The sequence below is a fragment of the Pholcus phalangioides genome, unplaced genomic scaffold (assembly GCF_987345545.1).
Source record: "Pholcus phalangioides strain wild (caught in Gottingen) unplaced genomic scaffold, Ppha-v1.0 ptg000003l_1, whole genome shotgun sequence".
Taxonomy (NCBI): Eukaryota; Metazoa; Arthropoda; class Arachnida; order Araneae; family Pholcidae; genus Pholcus; species Pholcus phalangioides.
This window is the reverse complement of record NW_028301596.1, coordinates 30,182,755-30,196,233: the sequence shown is the minus strand read 5'-3', so window position 1 is coordinate 30,196,233 and position 13,479 is coordinate 30,182,755. Positions and strand designations below refer to the sequence as shown.

Genomic DNA, 13,479 nt, shown 5'->3' with positions numbered 1-13,479 from the left:
CGGTCAATGCTATCACTAGAGCCCGGATGTTCAGGATAAATGCCATAAATGCCTTTCTTTGCCTATTTTCAAACTTTTTTCGTAAAAATGTCTTTTTTTAACTTTTCTCACGCCATAAATGCTTATTTTAACATAGCTTTATATTTATTAGTGAACTTCAAAGGCCATGATCAGCAAAACTTGGAAATTTTGATCATCGAGAACAAAAGAATCGTCCTTTTTTTAAATTTTCCAAACCTCAATACTATTTTCATCAGAAAGCCTCACCCCTTCCGAACCCATTTAGCAGCTGACCGATGACTGTTTCAAGAGATCATCAGTTGACGTCATGGTATGGTCGCATATGTTGCACACCCTCTGAGGATGACTATAGTCAATTTAATCGAATGCCAAATATGTATGTAAAGTAAATAGTCATGGTTGTGTGTGCACTGCATTTATGGTGTGAAAAATAAAATCAAAACAACATGGGTCCCAGAGCAGGGCCGTCATTTTTTTCAGGGGGCAAATAACATGTACTCAATGTATGTATAAATATGTATGTATATACGGGGTGATTATAAAAAAACTATCCCGACATATGGGCCCCTAACTATCATACCATTCACAAAAACTGAATGAAATTTTGGCATAAGGTATTTAGAGGTATGCGCTCAAGAATGATATGGAAAACAACACTGTCACTCTAACAGTTACGGTTACAGTGAGAAAATTTCGAAAATATCAAATGGCAACACCAAGTTTTTTGTATTGGAATGCGATCTCCATACTGAAAAACACTAAATAGCGTTGGAATGGCACCCGTAGCACGAAAATCCCCGGAGCTAAGCAAGGAAAAAGTAAAAAGGACTTTGCCGTGCACCAGAGCATTAATGTTCGTTTCATTCGTCACACCGTTTCTTCGGCTGAGATCCCAGCCTGATTAGTCTTCCACAAGGTCATGTGGAAAACACAATAAAATGCTTTATTTTATGCTGCTTCTCTGTCCTTATTGGTTGTCCTCACTTTTAGCCTATCTACCGCCGGTGATTTTCATGCTACAGTTGCCGTTCGAACGCTATTTAGGGTTTTTCACATTCCAATACAAAAAACTTGGTGTTGCCATTTGATATTTTCGAAATTTTCTCACTGTAACCGTAACTGTTAGAGTGACACTGTTGTTTTCCATATCATTCTTGAGCGTATACATCAAAATACCTTATGCCAAAATTTCATTCAGTTTCTGTGAATGGTATGATAGTTAGGGGCCCATATGTCGGGATAGTTTTTTTATAATCACCCTGTACATACATACATATTTATACATACATTGAGTACATGTTATTTGCCCCCCTGAAAAAAATGACGGGCCTGCTCTGGGACCCATGTTGTTTTGATTTTATTTTTCAGTGCCTAAATTTCCGGGTTCTAGTGATCACATCAGGACTCGGAGTTTCTGATAACAGTAACCGAATGATAACTATATCTGGAAAAGTCCCGTTTCCAAGTACGGTGTTCATGCATCCCATTTGGTCGAACGGAACCTGTGGTAAACAATTATTGGTAAAACCGGTCACGCGCGCGCGCACACACACCATTTCCGTCATCATGTTCAATCGTTGTTTTTGTCATTCCCCATTCAAAAAAACGCGGCTTTCTTTTCCTTTGAGCTTACATTTTTGTTGTCCGGCCATTGTGAGGCGTTAGAATGGAACTGTTTAATGTGTATCACGAATTGCGGTACATATTTTTATTGTAAAAACGTTTCATAGATCGTTTGAGAAAATCTCTCGGAGAAAGAAATTTGAATCTAGTCAAGTGAAAGAAACTTATCGAGAACTGACTTACGTTAGTTTGTGGGCACCTGAACTAACATTCCCCCTAATGATAAATCCCTTACAGAGCCACTTCAGCGTTCTCTAAATGTTTCACGGATCCTTCAAGTGCTCAGGAAATTTGTTCGGGCTGCTTAAGTGCTATGGAAATGTTTCAGGGCTGCTTAAGTTCTCTGGAAAAGTGCAACGTATCACTCAAGTGATCCGTAATTATGCCACGGATCACTTTATCTGAGAATGTTCCGCGGGTAACTTGAGTGATGTAGAACCGCACTGGGGGGGGGGGGGCCGCTTAAGTGCACTAAAATTATGCCACATGTCACTCAAGGGATCTCCAAATGTGCCACGGATCATTTAAAAGTTCTGGAGCTATGTCACGGGTTACTTAAGCGATCTTTGAATGTGCCACGGATCTACTTCAGCGGTCTGAAAATGTGCCACGGGCCACTTTAATGCTCTGGAATTGTACCACAGTTCATTTAAGTGATCTGTAAATGTGCCGCTTAGTTCATTTTTACAAAATTGTGTTTTGGGGATAAGCCACATAACCTTCAGGGCCACATTTGGTCCGTGGGTCAAGGGTTTACCATACATGGCATAAAGGGTGGGTAGCAATGAATTTGTTAAAGAGAAATTTTGAGTTCTTACCCTTCAAATAACAGTGAAATTACCAGAAATTGATTATAATTATATTATGGTATATGCTATTTTCTTTCGAATTATTTTTTTAAATGTTTTTGCATTACACTTGATTTCGTCTGGAGTGGGGGGGGGGAGGTGCACGAGCTCCCTATGCCCCCCCCCTTCCGCGTACGTTTCTGATCCCACCAATATGCGTTAGGAGGTAGGGGGCAGTGCTGATGAAATTTTGCTGACAAGGGGAGAGGGGGGGGGGGTCAAAAGTGGTTAAAACTTTGCTGAAATATTACTTGAACGGCCCATAGAGACAACCCAGATTTCTTGCCAAAACCTTGTACGTGAAGTGCTAATTAATTTACTGTGCGATCGGTAAAATATTCTCAAATCAGATTTCTTCACGCGGTAACACTTCGTCATCAAAGTCAATAGTTTAAATTTTATTCATCCAGCCGTGTTCGAAAAATGTACACGGAAAGTAAGGTCAGTCATCGCATGTGTTGTGGATTTTTCCAGCCCTGCTGTGTACACACTTATGTCCCGTACATACGGGACTACTGTCAACTTTCAGCCGCTCCCCATAATGTTTTCTTCGTGTCGGCCTCTGATTTACATCATCATTAGACAAAAAGCTCATAAAACAAGCAAATACGCGGAAATTACTCGTCACTGCACAGGCGAACTACTTACAAAGTCTTGAAAATCCTCGAGAAGTAGTTACACAAACAGTCATCGAACTAAAACGCTGGAATTTTTAATACAAATACAAATACAACACCACAACAGGCAAAATGCCCAACGAGGAGGCGGTTCACCGACATATAATTTGATTTTATATGACAGAAGCAGTCTAACATTATAAGTAGAGTTTTCGTTGTATGATGGAGACTAGGAGCGTTCAACGCATGGCCGCGGGCTATATGTGGCCCTCGAAGGTGGAGGTTTTCCGCCCTGGCATGTCGACGTAATGGTTACATAAATGACGAAAAAATCTCGGTAAAAAATGTATTGCGGAATTGGTGAAGAATGAGTTAATAAGAAATAATTAAATGTAATACAAATTTAAAAATAATTATAATTAATTAATAATTGAATTAATGAAAAATAATTTCAGAGATAGTGGAAAAAATAATCCCCCCCCCCGCAGGTCATAAAAATTCATAATCAAGGAAAAATACTTCCAGAATTATTGGTAGAAATATATTTTCAGAACTGACTTATAATGATTAAATAATTCATATTTAATGAGAAATAATTTCAAAATTGATAGAAATTCATCTTTAATGAAAAAATAGTTTCCCACAGAATTAATAAAAATTCAAATTGAATGAGAAAATAATTTTAGAATTACTTGAAATCCATATTTAATGGAGAAAATAAATTCAGAATGAATGAAAATTCATATTTGATTAATATCAGAATGAATAAAATTTTTTAATAACGATATGAGGGGAGGGGGAGCTTTATTGACTCGGAGCTTTGGGTCTCATTAGGCAAACCCGTTGAGACACCACTGTGGGAATCTGGGTACCGTAGTACGACTTGTTGTCCCTTGGGCACCATGGAAATTTTGTTTTTTATCTCACAATATCTGGGAGGTTGAAGAACTTCTGATGTAGACGTTATTGAAAATAATGACTTCAAAGTATATACAAAATATTGAAAATTTATGATGTTATTTTTCAAGCACGATTGATGAAACAGTAAAATATGCTAATGCGTAATTTTATTGGTATATTGTCTAATTCATACATTTCTAAGTGAATACATATTTTGTGTTGTTGAGCCAGTTTACGAATACTTTACCACAAAGTTATGTACTACAAAGTTTTTCTTTTGCATTTACCTCATATACTGATTTTTATACTGAAATCCACTCGTTCGTGATAACAAGTGTACTGCACTGCACTGTATGAAAAATATAAGTAAGTATCCAATACTGTAAGTTATGCATGTAATAATGCACAAATTAATAAAAATATAACTTGGAACACATGATGAATCTGCAATAAGAATATACTTTAAGAATTGTATAACAATTTTCTTCAATCTCGTTTAATATTAGGGGAGTAACGGACTGATTTGCTTCTGTATATTTCAGCCGACCTGATATTTACAGAATTTTTTTATAATGAAAGATCAAATGATGACCGGACTGATATGGCATGTTTTACGACTTCATATTCTATCTCATTCACGCATTTAAATAACAGTAATAAAAAATAAGTCATAGTAACAATGTCGAAGAATTTTGAGAATGTATAACAACAGTGTGATATGTGTAGTCATAGGAGTACGCAGAACTTTCTCGGGAGTTTTCAATTTTTTTTCCTTCTTGGGGGGGGGGGTTACGTTTTTTCCTGCAAAATAACGCTATAATCTCGGCATGAGGGGGGGGGGGATTAGAACCCCAAAACCCCCCCTTTGCGTACGCCAATGTGTGTAGTGAATAGGGGCATTGTGTGAAATTCTCTTTCTAAGTGAGGTTTTCAGCCTCTCCAAATACCTGCTCGCGAACTGTTAACCGGAATGGCTGGCATAAATACAGTATATACATGTATGTCCCCTATGCATATAAATGTTCTCGTTCAATGAGAGAATGCAAAATAATTATTATAAACCCCCGGGGCACTAAATTGCTGCTCGCGAGATGATAATGGTGCTCCCTGGGGGTAGGATGTAAAGCTGACTTTTTTTTTTCCTGGAGAAAATAAATGCTCCTTCTGGGGAATCCCGTGTGGCGAATTATATTTGCCAGGAGGGAGGAGGGGGGTGAGTATCTCTTATTGAAAATGATAATTAAAAATACACAAAGCACCATTCCTTTGAGACATTTTATCAACAATTTTTCGGATAGCAGGATACTTTTTCTTTCCTGTTTCGTATTCGTATGCGACTTAGACAACAATCCATCATATTAGTAAAGTGATGTTTCATGACATTTTCACAATTTCATCATGATCACTCAATTTCGGCGGAATCGAAAGATTGCAGGCTTTAAATTAATCGGTATTTTGCGTTTGATGATTAGAATAATAGTAGTTTTATTTTCGGGAAAATAAATTACGTATTCGTCCTTAACTAGAAGAGGAAGCAACAACCATAAGGAGAACGTTGAGCGTAAGACGCACGTGTTCGAGGTCTGTGTGTCGAAATGGCCCTTTTACTTCCGACTTTCCGATTATTTACTGTTCATTGTTCCGTTGAAAGTGAGTGAATCATTCCTCAAACATCACACACGCATTCCGTCGTAATGACGAAAGAATAAAAAAGTAACGAAAGAAAGAAAAAAATCTGAATTTACTTCCAACACCTCGTGTTGCGAAAACTCTTGAATATATTTCTGTGAAAAAAAAACAAAACAAATCTCTTTCAAGTCTCTGATGCTTTCAATTAGTTCTCATTAAATGCGGTTAAACTAAATGCGAGAGGGAAAAGTCAAAACATTCGACATAGAAGACCACTCCCGGTTCACCACCACACAGCCAATTTGCATCCGAAGAAGTGCCGAAATTGTGTTTTTTGTGAAACTTAAATAATTCCCGTGTAAGTGTGTAATTAGGCTTTCCAGATTCGAAAACGAAGAAAGGAAGGTGCCTGCGCATGCATCCTTGATAACGCCACTTTTACCCATTTTCACAACAGATGCCGCTACCATACAAAAAAAACCGGTCACCATAATAGGTTTTCCCAACTAAAACAGAAGCACTGAAAAAAAAAAAGCAAAAACAGGAAAAAAAAAGAACAAATACTGATCCTTCGCTTATAATGAGTTTGCCCCACCGTTTAGTCAATTTTATTGCTTTGCTAACTCTGCCTAGAGCATGGCGAGGTTTTCTTGGACAAGGAACCTTGTCTTCTGTGTAGATATATCACCTAAAGGCAAGCTGGGCCATGATTAGAATATCATCTGGTCTGCTTGGAGGCAACTTGACTATTGTATTTTGGGAATTTCGACGGCGATTGGTCAAAGAGTATGGGGAAAAACAACAAATCTCATATAAATGAAAAGATATGTTTCAGATTGAAAAAAAAAAAAATTTCCAGGAAAAAGATACGGAAACCTGAAAAGGAGGACAAAAAGTCGAATTTTGAAAACGTAGGAGAACACTTGAAATGATATCAAAGATGCGACATGTACTTCTAAAGTAGGACGTTGGGAAACCCTATCTATGACGAAAATTATGAGTTTAGGAGGTGCTGCCATCTATGTTTCAAATCAGAAGTTAGGAATTAGTGATTTGAGTTTATATTGGGTGTGTTCCTCACTGGGAAGAGATTTTTTTCGAAAGGGGGAAATATCGAGAAGATTTAATGTACTCTTAACACTCTCCTTAAGACTAAATGAACTCTTTTAATTCAATGAAATCGGAGGAGAATCAGTGTGTGTGTGGCCTGATACACACTATTTTTTTTTTTTTTTTGAATTTTAAAACACGAACTGATCGACTCGTCTAAAAGTGAAACGGCATATATAAACGTCTTTCCTTCATCGACCGTTTCAGTAACACAAGATAGCACCACACTTATAGCACATTGAAAATATTCAAAGTCCTCCTCAGAAAAAGGGGGACTATATAAGGTGATCCAGAAGTCAGGACCAGTTTTGAAAAAATAATTTTAAAAAAGCTGTTAAAGGAGAGACAAACGGCCTAAAATATTTGAGAGAAAAGGTTTCAAAGACTTTTTTTTAACAGCAGACCCTCGACTATCCGGTCTTCGTACTATCCGCTCTTGTTAAAAATTCATAAATAATGAAAAAGATTCATAATTTTTTGCACCTATATGTCTACATTTTGCGCATTTGGCATTTACGTAATTATTCATCAATAGACAGTGAAATAAGTTTAAATAATTTTAGTGAGAATTAAGTCTTCGTTTCACGGTAATTTTTTTGTTTATTTTAAAAGCGTTTGTATTCATAGAAGCAGTGTGCAATCATGCAGTGTATACGATTTTACGTTTCCCGCAATCAAGTTATAGATTTTACTTTTGCAAGATATAGATTTTACTTTATCCTAAAGTGTGTCAAATATTTTTTATTCTTGGACCCCATTCATTCTGTAATAAATTTTTAAAACGTACAGTTCAAGCCATTATTAAGTGCTCGCCTGAACTTAGAGGTCGGAAAATATGAATAAGAGAAGGTTTTGGTATATATAAAAAGGGACATTTTTGATGATACGCGGGAGATAGTAAGTGAGCATTTATAGAACTTTAGCCTCTCCGGCTTTTCAGCTATCCGGCCCATCTTTCCGTCACATTAGGCCGGATAATCCAAAAAGTCTAAAGTAAAAACTAAAAAATTTCTACACGCGCACTTTTTTTTTTGGTGACGCGGAGAATGCCGAGCTATCAAGCTATATAGTATTTTTCGCCATTTTCTTTGTAATATGGCTATAACAAAGAAAGCAAATAAAATGTGAATGGAAGTTGTAAAAAAGTAACTTTAAATCTCTCTTCGTTCAATGCTTTAAGTCGTTTGTTTCCATCTTTCGATAGCTTTTTTTAAAATTTATTTATTCATTTATTTTTTCAAAACATGTATGATTTCTAGACCACCCTGTGCTTAGGTACGTCGCATCACACGCGATCATCGATTGTGTTTTAGGCAAAGCGGTCTCGAGAAACAGCTTAGTGATTGGGCGTCAGTTTTTTTATTGAGTTGGCGTCTCCGACGCGTTCCTTCGGCATCCTATAAAATTGACTGAGGGTGAATGACACTAGCTAAGGATAAATGTATTCATACTGATACACATGTGCGGCGTTTCTATATAGTATAATAAAACTATTTTATAACATCAACCAAACACTTCGATCCTAAAAATCACAAACTCAGAATTTACAAAATTCTGTTTATGTTTTCGAATTAAAATAAATGGTTTCGTTTTGATGTATTTGTTTCTTTTCCAAGTGTGAGTGTTGCCGTTTCAGTTTATTCTCTATTTTTTCCTAAACCCATGTGAGGAAGAAACAAAAAACCATTTGAAACGTTTGAGCTGTGAAATCGATCCTGAGAGGGAAATGGAAACTTTTCGAATGATATATATGATCTCGAGACAAACAACATCGTTTCGATATGCAGTAAAAAATCGACGAGACTCTTTTTCCAGCTGAGAAAAGACGAAATTGCCAAATCGGTTCGAGTGGAAAAAGAGATGGCTCAACATTTCTTTTGTGATATTCTTTCGAGTTTTTTTTTTTTTATTAATACTGTTTCTTTTTCTTTTCCTGCTTAATACACGGTACGTAATAGTAAGACAGACGCTGCGTACTGTCAGAATGATTGAATATCTACTTCTCTCATCAGAGAAAAGAGTATTGAATTCGTTCAGTGCTGTTATTATACTCGGAATGCCGATACTTCTCTATTTCCTTCGGGATATCCTTGCTTCAAGTACGAATTTTCTTTTCATCAAAATACAACTGGTTATCTTAGTTTTTACACCCAACGGAAAATATATTGAAGAAACACTCACGCAACGAAATAATGATAAACAAATAAAACTTAAAAAATGCAACAATTTAAAAAAATTCCTGATCGGAAATTCGATTTTAAATATTATCTATATCATAAATGTTGTCACTGCTTGTAAATGAATTACGAATGAACGTATTTCCGAAAAATAAGCCACAATAAAAAGAAGTACGGATGACTTCGGACACGACAAGGTAATTTCTTCTTGAAAAAACTAGAAAAACACTAACATCGAAGTAAAATTAAATTTTCTAGCGTACCATTCAAGTTTTCTTTGAGGAATTTATAATAATCATCAAACGCATTAGGCATTATCTTCCAGGAAAAAAAATTAATTTTCTAACTGAAATAGAAATTTAAAAAAAAATTCAATAGAATCCCTATAAATAAGAACCTCAGAAAAAAAATCAGATGTAAAGCGGCTTTAAATTAGTCGCAAGAGCTGAAAACTAACTTTTATAGGAAAAATTTATTTTTTGGAAAAATCTATCTTTCATTATATAAAGTTCTATCTTTCAAAATTTCTAGAAAAAGTTATATTTCAATAACAAAGATAATTTGCTCTGTTTCTGATATTGTGTAAATACACTCCACAAATCATACTTCAAAATGACTTCCACTGTCTCTTCACAGAGTCTCCTCCAAACCAGATCATGGCCCGCCGCTTTGTCTCAATGAAGAAATTTTATCAAATGGTCAAAGAAGACCTCGTTTATGCCGAAAGCTACTAGCGTATGTTTAACCCAACGTGAAGTTTGTTTCAGTGCAATGCTTGTTATAGTGCTTCCATGTGTCAGGTTTCGAACTACATTTATAAGTGAAGTGTAATGACTGAAAATCCTACCGTTTTTGGTCTGTTGTTCCCTGTGGCGAGAGTTTTTAACAGTGAGAGATCGTAAAAAAGCTTCGACTGCATGGAATTAAAGATATTTATCGAACTATTATAAAAATTTTAATTGGTCATAGCTGGCATAATGCTTTCGGCTGAGCACATCTTTCAGTTTGGCACACAATGTGTTGTCCGATGCACCTCTATTCATCGGATAACACATTGTGTGGAAGGCTATGAACAGTTGGAAGGATATGAAATGACGCTTCTTCAAATTTCTTCAGCTGAAGAAATGAAGTCATCTCCAACAGCTATTTCTGTACGTTCGTAAATTTTAGGCAGGTGCCGAATAATGCCAGAGAATCCAAATTAGTTTTTTAGCACAAGATATTGCTTAAATATTCCAGTATAGTCACCAGCACAAAGCCTTTATAAACTTTTGTGTGTATTCTTATTATTTTCCAGATAACCAAGCACCTTGTCATTCAGCATCCAGAAAGTCAAGAACACAAATGAATAGCTTCGAATCAATGCATGGTTTTTGACATTCTTGACAAACCACCCGACAAACTTTACAGCCCTACACACAATCCTAACACAGTTTAGCCTGCAAATTATGGGTCAAATTCGCTCTAATACGAGAACAGCTCTAAATGTGGAAAAACCCTTTTACCCACACTGTTTTTTTTTCTCACAAATTTCCTCCGTTTCTCAAATTCAGATATCTCTGTGAATATTGCACTTAGAAACATGGATTTTTTTGGCATCAGGAGAGACAGGGCAACAACTTTCTAATTGGGTTTTGGGGAACACTGAGACTATTATTTTTTATTTTATTTTAATAACTATACAACCCCCTTGAAGCATGAATGTCATATCTGAATACTACACGTAATTTGGAACATTTTTCTAATTGGAAATATACCTCTAGGATCAACGACTCGCCAGTGAAATGCCATAACCCTTGTTTGCTGTGCAACCCTGTATAATTATCTCACCAGGGCCGCCTTTACCAGACGCGGGGCCCGGTTCGGGGGGGGGGTATCCCCGATTTTATATAGTCTGTGGGAAAGGGAATCAAAAAATCAATATATATATATTTCAATATATACAGCAATGCTGGAAAAACATATATACAAAAAAAAAATATGGACACAATTAAATGTAAGTTAACAAAACAATTAATGAAAATTTCGAATTGAGTAAAATTTTAAATTAGGGAATAATTGAAAAATAATTCAAAACTAATTATAATTAGGACCTAATGAAAGAAATTGGCTGAGAACTAATGAAAATTCAGAATCAATGAATCGGCTATAAGAAAAATAATTGACAGATAATTAATTATATGTAGCACCCATGAAAATTCAGAACAAATGAAAGAAATAATCTCAGAATTATTTCTTTCTGCGTGAAAATGCTGAAAATTACAGAATTATTTCTTGCTAGACAAAGATGCAGAATTGCAGAAGTATTTATTTCTAGATAGAAATGCAGATTTCCAAAATTGATGGAAATTCAGAATTTGTGAAAAAAAAAAACTGTTACTATCGTAAGTGCGGTCCCGTTCCTCGCGAAACGCGGGACCCGGTGAGACCGCACGTATCGCACACCTTAAGGGCGGTCCTGGCCTCGCCCATTCAAGAGCTATTTAATTGGCTAATTCCACTCCACGTAGTAGTAAAGTTCTGTAATTCAGATCGTAGTTAGCCACAAACTCGACAGATTCTGTGAGGATTTCATTTTAAAAAATTGTGGATGAAATACACACACAGATGCTGCACATGTTGTACATGGCAAAATATATTTGTAAATACATTTGAAATTCACTCCATAAGCACTAACGAAATTCGTGGTTAAACCTATTTACTGTATGAGGACAATTTTGTTATCCCTATTGCATTATAAATCAGTTGTACATCAAAAACCTTGCCTGAATATAATCTGGGTGAATTGAAAACCTCACCGTAAAATCACGAAAACGATTTGATAAAATTTTTCATTTTTTATCCAATGTAACGAAAATCGACTGGCAAACGAGGTTCAAAAGATTTCACATCCTATACACACAAACTCTATTCAATAACTGATCCCAGCTCATACACACGCTTCAAATTGCCGTTTCCCATCGAGAGGTTCTAATATAATAAGGAACGTATATTAATGGTGTCAGAAATATAGGGGAGAAGAGCTATTAATTTTTTTTTTCTTCCGACGGTACTCCATTAAAGTGAAGTTCGTTCGGCAATAAAAAAAAAGACAGCGGAGGAAGGTATAAGCACCTTGGGAAAACGTTTTTTCGCCGTCCCGTCGAAGCTGTATGATAATAATTCGACTGGCTTTTCCGCTAACCTAGCTAGATCTAGCCTAGACTTATAGACAGAGAGGGAGGGAGGGAGAAACGCGCCATAAAAATGCCAGCTCACCATTGTCTAGTCTAGCTAAAGAATGATGTCTTCCTTATTGTGTTCTTCATTCGGTATAGTCGATAGAATATTAAAATAAAAAAAACGGGGGGGGGTGAGTTCTCTTATTATAAGCGCTGAAGTGCATCTATCTTCTTATTCTTTATTGTGCATCGCAGAATTGAAATCAAATAAAAAAGAAAATAGCGGATATAGAGAGAGAACAGAATCCTGAAAACAAGATGGTGGAAACAATGGATGGAACTGAAGCGCGTTTCTTCTTTCCTGCGTGTTTAATACTTTTCCATACCTATTCTTTTCCCCTCATTATTATTGTTATTTTTTTTTTTTGCATGACATCCGTTTCTATCAGAATAATCTTTTTTAATGATTCGCCTACATTATAAGTATCATTTTACGTCTTCGTCACCAGAAAAATAATGTTCGGTATTATTTTTTGTTAAACGACAATACCGAAATCGACAATAATAGCCTAATACAAAAGTACACGTAATTAGAGTTTTGATTCCGAAATGACCTTGAATATTATTCAACGTTAGAACGGGGGGGTTCTTAAACCTTCAGACATTGCGGACCAAAAAAAAACAAACCATTTCCTGAGGGTCGAGTCAGACTGCGGTATCTACATAGATTCACACAATTACATCTTTTAACGGGTGGGCAGAACGGGACCCAAGGCTCCGGGTCAAACAAAAAACAAAAAATTTATTTATTCAGAAAAACGAATGTTCGAAAGGAATTTGGTCACCCAATTAAAAATCTAAAATAAGTCAAATCGCTAATTATAATTTCGCGCTATTGGCGTCGGTAAAGAAGCCACCAAGTTACAATTCACCTAGTTTATGGAAATCATAGCCGATTTACGGTACGGGACAAGATAGGGTGGCCAGATGATACGATAGAGAAACCGGGAAAAAATCCTGATGAAAACTGGGACATCTCGATAAACAATTTTCAGAGGCCATAATAGTGCCAATATGAAATAAAATTTGCTATTGAACAGTAAAATCTGGACCATCTACAGTGTTCTTCAATCTTTTTCTCATTGCAGGCCACTGAAATTAAGTGGGCATTTTCGTGAACCGGCATAAATGAGAAAAATAATTTGCGGGCCAGTGGGGGAAAAATATATCAGGAGTTCTAACCTTCTGACTTATTATTCCACATTTTTGTACTTTGCTATTATAAATACGAAAAACCACTTTAAGCTAGGTCCTATCCTAGGTACCTCTGCTGCCACCTATTGAGTAAAAACAAAACTATTTGTCATAATTCTCCAAATAAAATGGTTGTCGG

General features: G+C 36.1%; 1 protein-coding gene across 1 annotated transcript in view; it reads right to left on the bottom strand.

Annotated features, from left to right (window-relative positions):
- The window catches only part of LOC149088382 (uncharacterized), a 70,160-nt gene that overhangs the window by 40,165 nt on the left and 16,516 nt on the right, over nucleotides 1–13,479 (bottom strand). The window lies entirely within an intron of this gene.